The sequence below is a fragment of the Orbicella faveolata genome, unplaced genomic scaffold, assembly GCF_042242905.1.
Source record: "Orbicella faveolata isolate gen_17 unplaced genomic scaffold, um_ofav_v1 contig_1, whole genome shotgun sequence".
In the NCBI taxonomy this organism is placed as follows: Eukaryota; Metazoa; Cnidaria; class Anthozoa; order Scleractinia; family Merulinidae; genus Orbicella; species Orbicella faveolata.
Window position 1 is genome coordinate 27394183 of NW_028301536.1, and position 16810 is coordinate 27410992.

Below are 16810 nucleotides of genomic sequence, written 5' to 3' on the forward strand. Positions count from 1 at the left end.
GATTTGGAGCAAAAAATAGTGCGATTCGTGAATAAATCGCACTATTAAGAGCCAATCAGATTGCAAGGATAACCAGTGATTTCAAAATGGATTTAATAAAGAGCAAAATTCAATGAACAACAATTTTTATCAGAACCAGTATTTTGGTAAGAACCTCTGACAGTGTTTATAATTTATTTATAACGAAAGTTGGCTACTGAAAAGGGCAGCTCCTTTAACAGCGAGAGGAAAGTGCTGACACCTCAACATCACTTTAAGACGGCGATGACAGCAATTAACTTTAAATAATTTGCCAGAAAATATTTTCAGTTTTTTAACGCTTATTTAAAAACTATAAAATTCATGGCGAACACCGCAGCAGACCTCAGAACCTCAGCAGTTTTCTTCAAAGTAAATTCTATTGAAATAGCCTTTGCTTGACGTAAATTCCTATATTTTAACAAATTTAATCTCACAAACTGTGCAGGGTCCCATGGTGTAATGGTTAGCACTCTGGACTCTGAATCCAGCGATCCGAGTTCAAATCTCGGTGGGACCTAGGTACATGAAATAATTTTTTACTTTTCGATATATTATAGTTTCAGATTTTTTAGTTTTCCTTAAAAAAATTGTGGTGGCATTAACGACGTGATAACTGAGTGAGTTCTAACTATGAAACAAACACTGATCTCTTTTAATAAGTATAATTGAATTGATATTTTAATTCCCGTAGGTTCCTGCTGTTGTTGGCATAACAGTTGAGGCAAATGCAATACATTTTGTTAACTGTTGTTACAATTCTTGTTTGAGTTTCATTTTTCTTGGCTCAAGCATCTTATCACGCTTCTTCGAGAACTCGTATTATCCGGGAGGGGGCGGGGGTGGGGGAAGGTGGGAAGGTGGGGGAGAGAATAGAAATTTCATAACGAAAGAAACTAGGACAACTAGGGGGTCGTTGGTCGGATCAGGGAGGTAGTCTCATTGAAAGGGGATTTCAGATAAGAGCTGATGTACCATGTGAACATTTGCTCTCTCCAGATTTGAATGAGAATCAATATTTTTTTTCAGTTCATTCCTACACGAAAGTGTCGGTGGTATAGTGGTGAGCATAGCTGCCTTCCAAGCAGTTGACCCGGGTTCGATTCCCGGCCGACGCAGTATATATTTCTTTTTTCTTCTGTCTTACTGAGGAAACCACTGTGAAAACTGAATCCTGAGATGTTGGGATTTTTCCATTGTACCCAATTTTTACTTTTTTCCAAACAAACAAACAAGCGAAAAACAAACAAACAAACGTTAACTGAGGCTCATAGCTCCTGGTACAGTTAATATTCAACATTAAAATAAGTATTTAAATCCTACCTTTGTAGTTAAGTTTGTGTCAGAATTGGAGTCCTGTCGAGAGAAAGAAAAGCTATAGCTTATGACTTGATTTTATGTTCGGTACATACAGAACGCAAACGAGTAAACACTCCCGCCGAAATCAGTGTTTCTGAAAATTGATTGTTTTCCTGGCGCGCAAAGGGAAACCATTCGCTACATAAGTAAAAGGTATGTAAAGAAACCACAAAACTTGTTTGTGCTAGAAATAGTTAAGGGAGTGGCTTATTTAAGGTTAGATTGGAAAATATTACCTAAGCAGTGTTAGTTCTGTCAAACCTTCGGTGCTGAACACGAACGTGAGATTGTAGTCCTGTTTCCTGTAATGACAGCAGGTCGACTACTAAAACTAGCCTTAAGATTTATTAATTAGAAGTATTGGTATCAAGAACGCGCCGAGATTTGGGAACTGGGATTGCTGGATTAAGTGTTCAGAGTGTTGAGCATTATATCATAGGACCTGAACTCATGAGGAACAAAAATGTCTCATACATTGTATCCCTAACATCTTACGCTTTTTCATCCCTTGATATATAGATTGCTATGTTGTTTTTATAAATATGGAAGACTCCATGGAAATGATCTCTTTCACCGGCCTAGTTAAAATTAAGGCACTTAAAATCATTTCTGGTCGTCTTCGTACCAATTGAAACCAAGTGACTTAAGAGCGGTTAAGAGTGTCGATAGTAATCAGGTAATTACTTTGGTTTTAGTTTTGGTTTTACTACGGTTTGAGATTGGATTAGTGGTCTAATTGTTAAGTAATTGGTTTGATTTTGGTCAAGTTACGACACTCAGTTGAAAATGGCTCTACGTATTAATAAAAATAATATGAAGTCTTGCGTTTGGGACACCAAAATGTACACGGACTATTTGAATCACAGTTGTATGCCCATCAGGTCCCACCAAGATTTGAACTCGGATCGCTGGATTCAAAGTCCAGAGTGCTAACCAACACACCACGGAACCTTGCACGCGATAAATGAAGAAATTTGCCAAGTAATTCAACTTGAAATTACACCTTTTTATAGAAAAATAAATTTTACATGATTAAATGAAGCTAAACTGAAAAATTCGTTCCTATCTTGTCCCTTATTAAGAGCAAAATTCAATGAACAACAATTTACACTAGAACCGGTATTTTGTTAACAACCTGCTGACAGTGTTTGTATTTTTTTTTCATAAAGAGAGTTTACTACTGAAGAGAGTAGCTCTTTTGTAATAACACAGTAAGAGGAAAGTGCTGACACCTCAACATCACTCGTTTCTACCAAGTTGAACACCTTTAGATGGCGTTGAGAGCAGTTAACTTTAAATAATTTGACAGAAAATATTTTCAGTTTTTCAACGCTTATTTATAAACTACAAATTCATGGCGAACACCGCAGCAGACCTCAGAACCTCAGCAGTTTTCTTCAAAGTAGATTCTATTGAAATAGCATGCCGGTCTCGATTTGCCTTTGCTTGACGTAATTTCCTATATTCTAACAAATTTAATCTCACAAACTGTGCAGGGTCCCATGGTGTAATGGTTAGCACTCTGGACTCTGAATCCAGCGATCCGAGTTCAAATCTCGGTGGGACCTAGGTAAATGAGATAATTTTTTACTTTTCGATATATTATAGTTTCAGATTTTTTAGTTTTCCTTAAAAAAAATTGTATTGGCATTAACGACGTGATAACTGGGTGAGTTCTAACTATGAACCAAACACTGATCTCTTTTAATAAGTATAATTGAATTGATATTTTAATTCCCGTAGGTTCCTGCTGTTGTTGGCATAACAGTTGACCCAAATAAAATACATTTTGTTAACTGTTGTTACAATTCTTGTTTGATTTTCATTTTTCTTGGTTCAAGCATCTTATTACGCTTCTTCGAGAGGTCGTATTATTCGGGGGGTGGGGTGGGGGAAGGTGAAAAGGTAACTGAAAGAGAATAGAAATTTCATAACGAAAGAAACTAGGACAACTAGGGGGTCGTTGGTCGGATCAGGGAGGTAGTCTCATTAAAAGGGGATTTCAGATAAGAGCTGATGTACCATGTGAACATTTGCTCTCCCCAGATTTGAATGAGAATCAATACTTTTTTTTAGTTCATTCCTACATCAAAGCGTCGGTGATATAGTGGTGAGCATAGCTGCCTTTCAAGCAGTTGACCCGGGTTCGATTCCCGGCCCACGCAGTATTTCTTTTTTCTTCTGTCTTACTGAGGAAACAACTGTAAAAACTGAATCCTAAGATTTTGGGCTTTTCCCATCTTACCCAATTTCTACTTTTTTTCAAGCAAACGAACAAACAAACAAACAAACGTTAACTAAGGCTCATAGCTCCTGGTGCAGTTAATATTCAACATTAAAATAAGTATTTTATCCTACCTTTGTAGTTAAGTTTGTGTCAGATTTGGAGTCCTGTCGAGAGAAAGTAGCGCTATAGATTATGACTTGATTTTATGTTCGGTACATACAGAACGCAAACGAGTAAACACTCCCGCCGATAAAGGAATGTGAACGAAATGACCTAGCTTACCTGATTATAAGTACGATAAATAAGGTCCATGCTAGTGTCCATGTGAATGAGACGTTGTGATGAGGAACACGTGTTTAACTGCTTACTGAAAGAAACCAGAGAGTTATTTAAAAAAGTCCAGATTACCTCTAAAAGTAAAAAGCATAAAACAAGAATCAATTATTGTCCTTATTCAAATAAGCTAACAAAATTGGACTTGCGTTGGCCGGGAATCGAACCCGGGTCAACTACTTGGAAGGCAGCTATGCTCACCACTATACCACCGACGCTACATAAGAAATGTACATTTTGGACCTGAAAGTCATTTTTCGCGTCACAGAAATCCTGGGGGCTACTCCCTAATAGTGGCTGTGTATGTATGCCTCACCCCAAAGGGTATGGTTTTTTAGCAGTTTTGGTCAAAAATAGATTATGGATTTTGGCCATTTTAATTTGGTCGCAAATAGGGTATGGTTTTGCACTCGTCTTGAATTGGGTATGTTTTTTAGAAGAAGCTACTTTTTCACTATATAAGGCAGTTCTGAAAAAGAGTACTGATTCAAATGTCAGGTCTTAAATAGGGTATCTAATTTTTGGTCAGGTCATAAATAGGGTAGCGAAAATCACCAGTTTTAGACTTATTAAACAGTGCAAGGGTTTCGAGAAACGGTCTGCACAACCTCACCCAGTTTTTCTGGGAGTATCCCCCTCCCGGGGACAGAAATGATGGTTGGAAGCGTCGCTCTAAAGCTGTATGACAAAGTGCGATCACCAATTCAGGTGCTCCTGTATTCACAAATAAACAGGAAAAAAAAAAAATACCGTGCAAGTCCGTTAATGCGACCTGCGTTGCGCCTTAAAGATGTAGTGGCATTAACGGTCGCGATAACTGGGTGAGTTCCAACTATGAAACAAACACTGATCTCTTTTAATAGGTATAATTTAATGTCATTTACCTCATAAGTAAATTCATAAAGAAACAAACAAGGTGGTCGTTGGTCGGATCAGATAGACTTATAAAATAGAGTTTTCAGATAAGAGCTTTTTCTCCATGTGAGCATTTGGTCTGACAATGCAGGTTTCATTATTAATAAATGAGTTTCTTTTTAGATTACAATCCTTCGTCAAAGCGTCGGTGGTATAGTGGTGAGCATAGCTGCCTTCCAAGCAGTTGACCCGGGTTCGATTCCCGGTCGACGCAATTAGTTTTAGAGTTTCTGGTAAAGCAGATTAAAAATGCAACTGTGAAATGACAATATAAAAGCATGCAAGGCTGGGTTGTTAGCATGTGTCATCAGAAGGACATTGAATGTTTTGTTTTCCAGTTTCCGATATAAGGAGGAATTGTTTTCATCAGATGCAATACAAAAATGAAAAATATTCACTGTTTTAATGAGTGCTATTAATTAGTTCTATCATTATCTTAAAATGAACGATATATACTGCGTGAAAGCCAAAATATTCTAGAGTATTGTAGACTCCAATATGTGATTGTGACGCAATAGAATTTTAGAGTATTCAAGCCGCACACAACACGTGACGTACACCTGGAATATTTCGTGTCGAATATGGTGGAATACGCTCCGTTCATAATCGTTCGTGGATTTTCGTTAAAGTATACCACACATCTGTCGTACTCCTAGAGGATGATGGCGAACCCTTTGTAAAAAACATTTATGAAAGAAGGTAACAATTCGGGTGCATAGTATTCTCCTGGAAGCAAAATTTAGACTAAATTCAAAGTATGCGCGATCTGCGCGTGTATACGTTTATCCTCGAATACGTGGTCTTGACGTCAAAGCTACAGAATTCTAGAGTATTCATCGCGTGAACAACCGTGACGTAGACCTGGAATATTCTTATCGAATTTGGGCATACGGCAGGAGCACGACCGTGTATTCGTTTCGTTGACCAGAACAATAGGCCCTTTGCAGGATCCCGTCACATGGTACTGAATTAATTACGCTGGGACTCAAGTTACACAGTGGGACTTCCAAAACAAAGGAAAGTCGGGCTGGACTGGTACGAGTTCCTTTGTTTTGGAAGTCCCACTGCGTAACTTGCGTCCCAGCGTAATTAATTCCGTACCATGTGACCGGATCCTGCAAAGGGCCTATTGTACTTTTTTGGTTCATGTTGTCGGCGCAGCGCATGTGTTTTGCTTGAGTCAAGAAATTTACACACTTTGTTGTAACTTCGAATTCCCCTCATTCGGTTTTGACCGACTTTTTCGGAATAATCACTACAAAGCGATTTCTCTTTGTGTGACCCGTCTCATCTGAAGTGGTTAAGTGCTGCACAGCACGAAACCACAAATTGGACACTACGGGATACTTAAAGTTCCGCAAAGTTAAACTGACTAGAGACACGTAAAGCTGCGCAAAGTTTGGTTAGCCAACCTCGTTCCCAGGGTCTCTCATCTTACCGCCCCCTGGAGCGAGCGAAGAGAGACCTTGGTTGGGTCTGGTCACATGTCTCCCAGAATCTGGGAGATGACAATTAAATTATTGAAGGGATGGGCGGCCTAGTAGGAATTTTGTCTATAATTAGCCTACGCGGGAGTGCGGTATGTGTTCTCACCAAAGTAAACCAAGAACAATATGATGTTCTGCCGCAATGTCGATCCGGCGGTAATATTCTGCGAACGTTAATTTCAAGCACCCGCATTATCTTCAACATGGTTGTGACACTTCAGCTGCTCCCAGGAATAATTTTTATCTCAAGACACTTTGAGGATGCATGGATCTTAAAATATGTTGTCTTAATGTAAGAGGCTTGGGAGACATGCTAAAGAGAAGGGAAATGTTCTCTTGGCTCAGGGCAAAAAACAGCTCTATTTATTTTTTACAAGAAGTCCATTGCTGCGAGAGCACGTCCACTATGTGGTCGGCAGAATGGGGGTACAAATCCTTTTTTAGTTGCTGTACGGGCGCTAAGGCAGGAGTTGCAATTTTATTCAATAATACATTCGATTTCGAAATGAAACGAGTGTACTGTGATCCTAATGGACGATTCATTATTTGTGACATCCAAACCAACCAAAAGTATATAACGCTGGCCACCATTTACGCTCCCAACGACGATGACGCGGCTTTCTTCGAAGGCTTCTTCGAGCATTTATCAGATTTTCAATGTGAAGAAGTAATTATTGGTGGCGATTTCAACTTAGTGCTTAATTTAGATAAAGACAAGAAAGGTAGCGTCGCAAGAACACACAATAATTCAGTTAGGATCGTTCAGGAATTTATGGAAAACTTAGATTTAATTGATGCTTGGATAGTGCTACATCCCGATTCCCTAAGATATACTTGGCGCCGACGGAAACCCGAAATTCAATGCCGACTAGACTTCTTTCTTGTTAGCCAAAGCTTAATGTGTAATGTCATGCGCGCCGATATTTTGACAGGATACAAAACAGACCACTCAATGATCGATATTAGTATAGCTGTTCATTCGAATCCAAGAGGACCAGGCTTTTGGAAACTTAATACTTCTTTCTTGAACGAAATTGAATACGTTAACCAAATAAAATCAACAATCTAAGCTGTTAAAGAAGAATATCAAAATGATGACACTGTGAACCACGCATTATTGTGGGAGATGATAAAAATGAAAATCCGAGAACAATCATTAAAATATGCAGCCGCCAAAAAAGCTAAAATTTTAAAACGGGAAGAAGAGCTAGAAAAAGCAATTAACAACTTGCAAATATATATGGAAACAACAAGCGACGAGGAAAATGCAAAACAAGTTGGGGCTCAGGAATTAGAAAGAAAAAAGGCAGAATTGGAGAATATAATTGAGTACCGCACCAAAGGTGCAATCTTAAGATCGAAATGTAGATGGTATAATGAGGGAGAAAGAAATACAAAATACTTTTTAAACATGGAAAAAAGGCACTACAAACAGGGAGTAATAAGTCAGCTAAAAATTAATGATGATGAAACAGTAAACACTGACAAAGAAATTCTAAATCAGTGTGAATCCTTTTACAGAAATCTATATAGCTCTCATATGAATATCAACGACACTTATGTTAATGACATGTTTTTACGCGGAATCATTAAATTAATCCCCAAAAAAGATGCAGAACCATACTTTATTAAGAACTGGAGACCAATAACTCTTTTGAACTGCGACTACAAAATCGCGACCAAAGCTATTGCAAACAGACTAAAAAAAGTTCTACCGAACCTTGTAGATAATGATCAAACTGGATTTCTTAAAGATAGGTTTATCGGGGAGAATATTAGACTCATTGACAGTATAATTCATTACGCAACGCTAACAAAGCCCCTGGTCTTTTACTTTTTCTTGACTTCGAAAAAGCATTTGATACAGTAGAGTGGCCTTTCATTCAAAAAACATTTAAATATTACAACTTTGGACAATCACTAATCAACTGGATTAAACTATGCTACCATAACACAGAAAGCTGCATCCTCAATAACGGATGGGCCAGCGACTTTTTTAAGCTCGAAAGAGGAGTAAGGCAGGGTTGCCCCCTTTCTCCGTATCTTTTTATTCTCTGTGTTGAGGTTCTAGCGGATGCAATTAGGAAAAACCAAAATGTCAAAGGCATCTTTGTGAATGGAAATGAAATAAAAATTAGTCAATATGCAGATGACACCACTTTAATACTCGATGGTTCCAAGGAATCTCTTACATCTTCTCTGCATATATTGGATAATTTTCAACGGATATCTGGCCTTAAATTAAATAACAAAAAGACGGAAGCCCTTTGGATCGGTGCTAATGCCGAAAAAGAAGACAAATTATGCCCAGAAAGAGACCTAAAATGGGTTAAAGGAAAGACCAAAGCTCTTGGAGTATGGTTCTCGACTAATCCTGACCTAACAGTAGAGCTGAACTACAACGAAAGATTGATAAAAATAAAAAATAGCTTAAGCTGTTGGGAGTGTCGTCGACTTACCCTTTTTGGCAAAATTACTGTTCTAAAAAGTTTAATTGCGTCCCAACTTGTATACATTTTGTCTCCCCTCACGACTAATCACCGTGTCTTAAGGGAAATCAATAGGCTTTTCTATGATTTCTTATGGAACGGCAAAGGCGACAAAATTAAGAGGGAAGTAATGATTAATGACTATGAAAAAGGCGGCTTAAAAATGATTGACATTGAATCCTTCAATAAAGGATTGAAAACTACCTGGGTCAAAAAATATACCGATGTAAACAATCACGGAAAATGGAAACTTTTTTTTGACTTAGAACTCCGGAACTACGGTGGCAGAGCCTTGTTCAGCGGCAACCTTAGCAAAAAAGACCTGTCAAAGTATGTCAATTTATCCTATCCATTTATTGTGGAAATCTTAAATATCTGGACTGAAATCACTTACGAGAATAATACAGACCATTTCGCTTTCAGAGCCTTTGGCACAACTCCCTTATAAGAATCGATAACAGACCAATCTTCTACAAGAGATGGCAGCAAAAAGGGATTAACAGGGTTTCGCTTTTGATGAAAGATTCAGACACCTTCCTATCCTTTTCTGAATTCAAAGATCGGTATGGTATCACTGAAACAAATTATCTTGCTTTTTATGGGCTGTTATCCGCTTTAAAAAAAATCAAAGTACCTTTACACAATAATACAAATATACAATACGAAAGCTTTTATACGAAATTTATGAAAGCAAGTAAACCAAGCAGACAGGCCTATAAAAAAATAATTGGTCTTAAACAAAGGTGTCCAACCAAGAGTCAAGAAAAATGGGCTACGGATTGTGCCTTTGAAGCCCATGAACCAATAGACTGGAGTGCGGCGTACCAGCTATCTTTTCAGTGTACAAAATCTATAAAACTAATTGTATTTCAATTCAAATTGCTGCATAGACGACTGGCGACTAATGATTTTCTTAAAAAAGTAGGAATAAAAGATAACGATCTCTGCAGTTTCTGCAAAACTGAGAAGGAAAGCCTAATTCATCTTTTCTGGTCCTGTAGAGTTGTCTCTACCTTCTGGCAAAACTTTAAGGAGCTTCTTGTAAGCCAAAATCTTGCGTTGAGAACATACAACCTTTCTTTAAATATAGTCTTAGGCCTAAGGCCAGACAAATCAAAGAATAAACAGAAACTTAATTTTAATTTTCTTGTGGCGAGATATTATATATGGTCGTGTAGGACACGCAACTTGCCCCCTGAAATGAAACATTTCTCTGTCTTTCTGGCATGTTACAACAGCCTCAAAACTGGAGCAGCGTCAAATGATAATCTTTAGAAATCTAAGTGGGTGATAATAATAATTAAACGTATTTACCAACAAGCAACTGTATAAAAAAAAAAAAAAAAATGAAGAAAACCCTAAGGCTAACACTGTGCACGGATATTATTGTACTGTAGGTCAACCTTAACAAGTGTTGCACTTGTCAGTATTGTAAGTAACGTGTATTGTATGTAAGTAGTAAGTAGTCTTTTTAATTAATTAATTAATTAATTAATTAATTGATTAATACAATGTAACTTATTGTAGTGTAAGTTATGTAAGTAATTGTATTGTTAGTAATTATCCAGTAAGTGATGTAGGTAATTGTTCCATAAGTAATGTAAGTAGTTGAACTGTAAGTTGTTTTTTTCCCTGTGTTTTGCAATTTAAAAAAAAAAAAAAAAAAAAAAAAAAAATATTCTGCGAACGCCGGGGAAAACTTATCCATCATCTGATAGCGGAAATTCAAGTCGCTGAAGGTTGTATGGTTTAGTGAAGGACGTTACATATTGTAAAAAATCTCCTCAAGAATGCGAATGCACACCGCGGCCGAGGCTGTGTATAGAAGATCTTTGACTCATCTTTACCTCAGAATGAAGTGTAGGTCTTGTGAACGGCGATTAAATAATTTTAGAGAATTCAGGTCCTTTTAATTGATCACTGAAAGCGAAAGTCACTTCGAAAGGAGCGAAAGGGTGAAAACATTTATTGAAGTGTCACCGCGCCGTCGGCGCCCCGAACTTTGCAGAGCGCGAAGGATAATACAACGAACTCGTCGCGGTATGCATTTCGCGGTCGTTGCCGATAAACTGGATTTATCTTCGACCGAAAGGAGGCTAGAAATAGAAAAATATAATTTTTATTGTGTCGTTAACAAAGAAGTGTACGTGACTCCAACGGTTCGTGACAATTGTGCACATTATCGTTTAATTTTCGATCTCTCGACCTTTCTTTGCTTCACGCGTGTTTCTGAGGGGCACTTTTTATGCCGTGTTATTAGAAGAAATGGAAATTATTGGTGGAGCAGAGTCGTTTGATTGTGTTACAGCATATTTTTAGAGGTCGCAGGTCTACAAAGTTTCCGCTCTTAACTGCACGTCGCTTCTCAGAGTTTGACACCTCTGTAATTTGCCATGCCGTGCTTATACTTTGTTTAGGTTCGTTTCTATTGCAAGTTATGTTTTAAGGTTCTCAGTATTGGCTCTCCAGGGACAAAGATTAAAATATTCCGTGAACATATTTGCCTACTTGCATTCTATATTGTGACGCCGCAGGTGACGCCGGACCCGGCTATTTGATTAGAACTGTTTTCAAGCACAGTGCGTTGCACGAATATCATATTTATCTTCGTCCAGCTTTTCTTCAGAGACTGCCGTAGCTTTACTTTGAGGAAGCTATACGTTTTCCTGGAGACATTCTTCTTTTTTTGCATCAATTTGATCGAGTGCATTCAAAGGAGAAACAACAATTACTACGGGATGAAATTGCGCTGCTCGACGTCTCCAGTTGGAATATGACTGACTTTCCATAAAATCCAGTAGGTAAGACGGCAACACTGAAAATCGCAACCACTAAATTGCCTCGAGACAGACTTGCTTAACCTTCAGGTAAACGTTGGAATAGATATTATTCGAAATTTCAGCCTGAAAGCTAAGTATTGATAAACGCCGCGGGTAATAGCAGTCGCAGCGCGTTGCATTGGCAAAGCTCAACGCGACAAATTGCTGATTACAGAGGACCCCTCCCCGATGTTCTCAATCGTCAAAGTGGCACGTGACCAGACCCAACCAGGGTCTCTCCTCGCTCGCTCCAGGGCGCGGTAAGATGAGAGACCCTGGGAACGAGGTTGTTGGTTAGTAAGAGGAATCAAGCTCGTGTCGGAGAAGTTTTGGTGTACTCAGTGGAGAAAGTCCCGAGACCTTAAGACAAATATCTTTTCTCTGTGGGATGAGTTTAACTCCGGATCCCGCAAGGCAACGAAACTCCTAAATAACGGCCCAATAGCTTCCTCAGTGGACTCCCTGCCATCATATCAACATTCCATTACGTTTGAACAAGAAATCACAAAACGTATACGAAGACGAAAACACTTTAATCAGATTTTTTCCTCGAGGTTACTGTTGAAACGAAATAGCTGGTTTTCACATGACGTCACTAAAATTCGAACTACAAAACTATTGATCTTCCTGAGATTTACTTTAATGATGTACAAGAGCAGTTGAAAACTAATATTCATACAAATTTTCGCTCCAAATGGGTTCTTGGTTTTGTGATACACTACGCTTGAATTTCTAAGCTTTTGCGTGACGCGGCATTTACCTGACGGCCTAGAGAGCTGTCATGATGGTTAAAAAAGTGACTTATTTCGGGGAACTTGGCTATCTGAACAGTTCATGTCTTAGAAAAAGTATTATTTTAATGTTTTAGAGTTCCTCGAGGGATAAATTAACGCTTTTGTAGCAAAACTCAGGGACAGATGTTTTTGTTGGTTTCCGGCCGCCATGTTGGTGCCCATACGGATGGGCACCAGCATGGCGTCTCCATACAAATCTCTATAAATTTGGGCAAAAAATTTCTCCGCGTATCTCGCATAAGAAAAATTGCTGTGACCAGAATTTTGGCGAGAGTCTTTGCATATTTACCTTCTTACATTTCCCAGATTCTTGACTTTATCTATTGACCGATATTTTCCTTAGTACTGCAAGCTTGATTTGAGGTTTCCCAGTGTGGATTTACACATAAACTTAACTAACCTTTTACGCGTATTGCATTTTAATCAACGGATGAAGTAAAATTGGTAATGCCTTACATGTATGTGTAATCCCTGGCATCCTTACTTGAAGAAAAAAAGGAAAACCTGTGAGGAAAAACCTTGGCTTACAAGATACGTGTATGTATTTATGACTATTTAGGGGGCCATGGAGACTTTTTAAGATTGATTTTTGTAAGAGCTTTTGAAAAATTATATTGGCAAGCAAATTTTGGCATTTCACTAGTCAATCACTATATATTTTATATATAAACAAAGTAATTTGCAGATCTGTTTTCAGAGTGCTCAGTAGTAAACTAGAGCGTGATTATAACAGATGACGAACTGAGCAACTGTAGATTTGACTTGACATGTTATTACTCTTTAGTTTCGTACTACACAACTTGTGTGCAGCACTCATCAGATTAAATTGCCAAATACGAATTTACATCATTACACTGATTTGAAATACACATGCAACCGTTGGAAATATGATAGCTACAATAAGTGAATGCTTTTACAAAAAAAAGTAAAGTTGGAAATTATAGATAAACGCTGTTACTATTGTCTAACAACAGAAGATTTAAAAGTTAAAATTTAGCATTTTTCTGGATGAATTTGTGTGCATGTCTACATGAAGTTATCAGTTCATTCCATTTATTCAGAGAGGCTAACTCAGGTTTACAAAGGCATAGGCTACATCGATTTGAAGTGGAGTTCTATGGGGCAGCTTGCTTTAAAATCTTTCAAGTGACTTTGAACTTTGATTTATTGTCAAAGTCACTTGGAAGCTCCCCCATATAACCCCACTTCAAATCGATGTAACCTATGCCTCTGGGAGAAGTACTTTATTATTTGTAAACCTGAGTTAGCCTCTCTGAAAAAAACAGAATGAACTGATTAGAGAACTTCATGTAGACATGCAAACAAATTCCTCCTGAAAAATTTTAAATGTTGAATTTTAAATCTTCTCTTGTATTTCAATAATAACAGAGTTTATTCGTAATTTCCAACTTTCCTTTGTTTTGTAAAAGCATTTGCTTATTGTAGCTATCACATTTCCAATGGTCGCTTGTGTATTTCAAATCAGTGTAATGATGTAAATTTTATCTGATAAGTACTGCACACAAGTTGTGTAGTACAAAAGCAAATAGTAATAAAATGTCAAGTCAAATGTACATTTGATCAGTTCATCATGTGTTATTTTATATATGCATTATATAAAGGTACATGTAAACCCTGTTTCATTGATGACCACTACAAATTTCAAGACAATTTGCCATAGTAATGTCAAACTACAGTGGAACTTTCATATGATGAAGTGCCAAGGAATTGGCAAAGTATGTTCACTATAACAGGGTTTTGTTGTATTGAAAGGTTCTTTTCCATATAGTCTACTATTACTGAGGCCATGAAAATCGTTCGTTATACTGAGGACCTCGTTATACAGAGGTTTGTTACATGTAAATCGAGGTTCCACTGTACTAACCATATTCCTTCCAAAGGTAAATATTGAAAATTGAGTTTTATTACTCATTTAGGTTATTAGCCTAAGGAGGAATTTGTTTGCATGTCTACATGAAGTTATCTAATCAGTTCATTCTGTTTGTTCAGAGTGGCTATTAGCCACTCGTGTCAGGTTAAGAGCTGAAAATTCAGAACAATATTGAATTTGATACTCAAATTTTGATTGGATTAATTAATGCATAAAAAGTTTGCACCATAGCTAGCAAAAAATGAAAGGCTTCTAGAGCTTGCCTACCTTTGTCAGTGTAAAATGAAACATAATCGGTAACCTTCAACATTGTTGCTTGAATCGTTTTTAATGTTTTTAAGCCCACAACTCTGGCCCTCACATCCTTTCATACTTTGTTTGCACTGTAAACTTGATTAATGTGCAACACAACTCTCTCTTCTCTCAAAGGCATCTTAAGGCTGTTTTTGCATGCATTAGAAACCCAGGTGCTTACAGTGTAGCTTTCCAAATGTGATAAAACCTTTTGGTCATGAATCCTGTCAACATTTAGTGTTGATCTCAGGTCTTGGTTTGAATTTTCAGCTCTTTGTCTTGAGGTAACCCTATATCTTTTAGCATGTCATCCACGCCTTTTAGCATGTCTAATTAAAGCCAATAAAGCTGGCTATCAATCTACATGTACATGTATACCAAGTTCTTTGAAATAAATTGAATTGTCAAATTTTTCAGGGTTTCTCTATGCGAGCATCCAAATCACTTTTTGAAAGCTAAGTGAAGTGAGTCTGCCTCAAATTTTGGACAGTAGTTAGTTTATCATCCATGTGTGAATTTTTATTTTGAAATAGTTTTTCTCTGAGAGTGATTTTTGAATGATCACTCCACCATTCTTTAATCCTGTTTTGGAAATGTTCTTCTCTTCTAATAATGATGATTTAGACGCCAGCGCTAAAATGTCTAGAAAAATATGGCAACTCATTTTTGAAAGTCCTTGGTATAGTTTGATAGCCAGTTCTATAAGTTTTAATTTTAAATGGGGTTTACATACAGTGTCTACAGATTAAATCGGATGCACTACATCCCTTTTGTGTGAGACACCTCTAAAGGCATATGGTAATGTTAAGAGGGTTCCAATTGTGGAACCAAATAATAATGATCTTAAATATGCAAAGTAGCAATTCATTAATTCATCCTTAATTCTCCTTCATAATATAGCAGCATCTAGTTCTAAAGTTTGCATACAAAATGTAAAAGTTTTTTAGACTGCTTCTCAGATGGTCCCTTCTGATTTTTCATAACATAACAGCATCTAGTTAGAAAGTTGCATGCAAAATGTTATAGAAGTGGTTTTTTAGACTTTGCTTGTCAAATGCTTCATTATGCTTTTTCATAACACAGCAGCATCTAGTTATAAAGTTTGCAAGAAAAATGTTGTAGTGTTGCTTCTTCTCAGATGGTTATGCTTTTTCATAACAAAGCAGCATCTAGATATAAAGTAAATGCATACAAAATGTTATAGTGTTTTTTTAGGTTTTGCTTCTCAGATGGTTCCATATACTTTTTCATAACATAGGGTCTTGGCAATGTAAATTCTTCCATAGTTCGATGAAAATAAACATACACGAACAAGTAACAATATAAGTTTTATTATTTATAAATAAAGTATTATTTGAAATGAAATGAAATGAAGATGTCATAACGGCAGTTGTTTACTTTTTGTTGGGATAACATGCATATTGTCCTAGTAATTTTCTTTATTTTGGGTGGGTTTTGTTAGGAATCCAAAGGAATTAAAAAGTGTGTTACACTCGGCAGTTTGAACACAGGTTGGGGGATATACAAGCCTTGGTATGGGTCCTCAGTACTTCACGTTGGCGTCAGTATTCGATTACGAATACGTTTCATACTTTACATGAGTCTTGTGTTCCAGTCGAACAGGAGACATGAATTGAAGTATGTCGTTTAGAATACCTTAAAACCTCACGTATGCCTCAGTATTCAAACACGAACACGTTTCATACTCCGCATGAGTCTCGTGTCCCAGTCGAACACCACAGAACACTTGTTGAAGTGTGTCGTTTAGAATACCTTGAAACCTCACATATGCCTCAGTATTCAAACATGAACATGTTTCATACTTCGCATGAGTCTCGTGTTCCAGTCGAACACCACAGAACACTTGAAGTGTGTCGTTTACAATACCTTAAAACCTCACGTGTGCCTCCGTATTCAAACATGAAGACGTGTCATACTTCGCATGAGTCTCGTGTTCCAGTCGCACGCTTCGGAACACTAGCGTGTTGTCTGACTGAACTACGCGGTAGTGTATATTGCCTGCATAAAACCCGTTCTTGACGACGCAAGACATCTTTGGCTGTGAAAAATGTGACATAACTTTCGTATTGATAGCGTGCGATTCTCGAAAATTAGAGCATACTTGACGTATTCAATACTATTCGAAGACGTTCACGTCAGAAGTGGGGTCGTGCATCTCGTGTT

At 37.5% G+C, this 16810-nt stretch overlaps 6 non-coding genes and 1 pseudogene across 6 annotated transcripts; 6 read left to right on the forward strand and 1 right to left on the reverse strand.

Moving 5' to 3' along the window:
• The first annotated feature begins 466 nt into the window (after positions 1-466).
• Positions 467-538, forward strand: Trnaq-cug (transfer RNA glutamine (anticodon CUG)). The gene has a single exon. It is a non-coding gene; the product is annotated as a tRNA-Gln (tRNA).
• Positions 539-1064: 526 nt separating this feature from the next.
• Trnag-ucc (transfer RNA glycine (anticodon UCC)) lies at positions 1065-1136 on the forward strand. The gene has a single exon. It is a non-coding gene; the product is annotated as a tRNA-Gly (tRNA).
• Positions 1137-2873: 1737 nt separating this feature from the next.
• Positions 2874-2945, forward strand: Trnaq-cug (transfer RNA glutamine (anticodon CUG)). Its single transcript has one exon. It is a non-coding gene; the product is annotated as a tRNA-Gln (tRNA).
• A 525-nt stretch (positions 2946-3470) lies between these two features.
• Trnae-uuc (transfer RNA glutamic acid (anticodon UUC)) lies at positions 3471-3542 on the forward strand. The gene has a single exon. It is a non-coding gene; the product is annotated as a tRNA-Glu (tRNA).
• Positions 3543-4083: 541 nt separating this feature from the next.
• Positions 4084-4155, reverse strand: Trnag-ucc (transfer RNA glycine (anticodon UCC)). The gene has a single exon. It is a non-coding gene; the product is annotated as a tRNA-Gly (tRNA).
• An 839-nt stretch (positions 4156-4994) lies between these two features.
• Trnag-ucc (transfer RNA glycine (anticodon UCC)) lies at positions 4995-5066 on the forward strand. The gene has a single exon. It is a non-coding gene; the product is annotated as a tRNA-Gly (tRNA).
• A 3855-nt stretch (positions 5067-8921) lies between these two features.
• Positions 8922-10506, forward strand: LOC149118604 (uncharacterized; annotated as a pseudogene).
• Positions 10507-16810: the final 6304 nt, after the last annotated feature.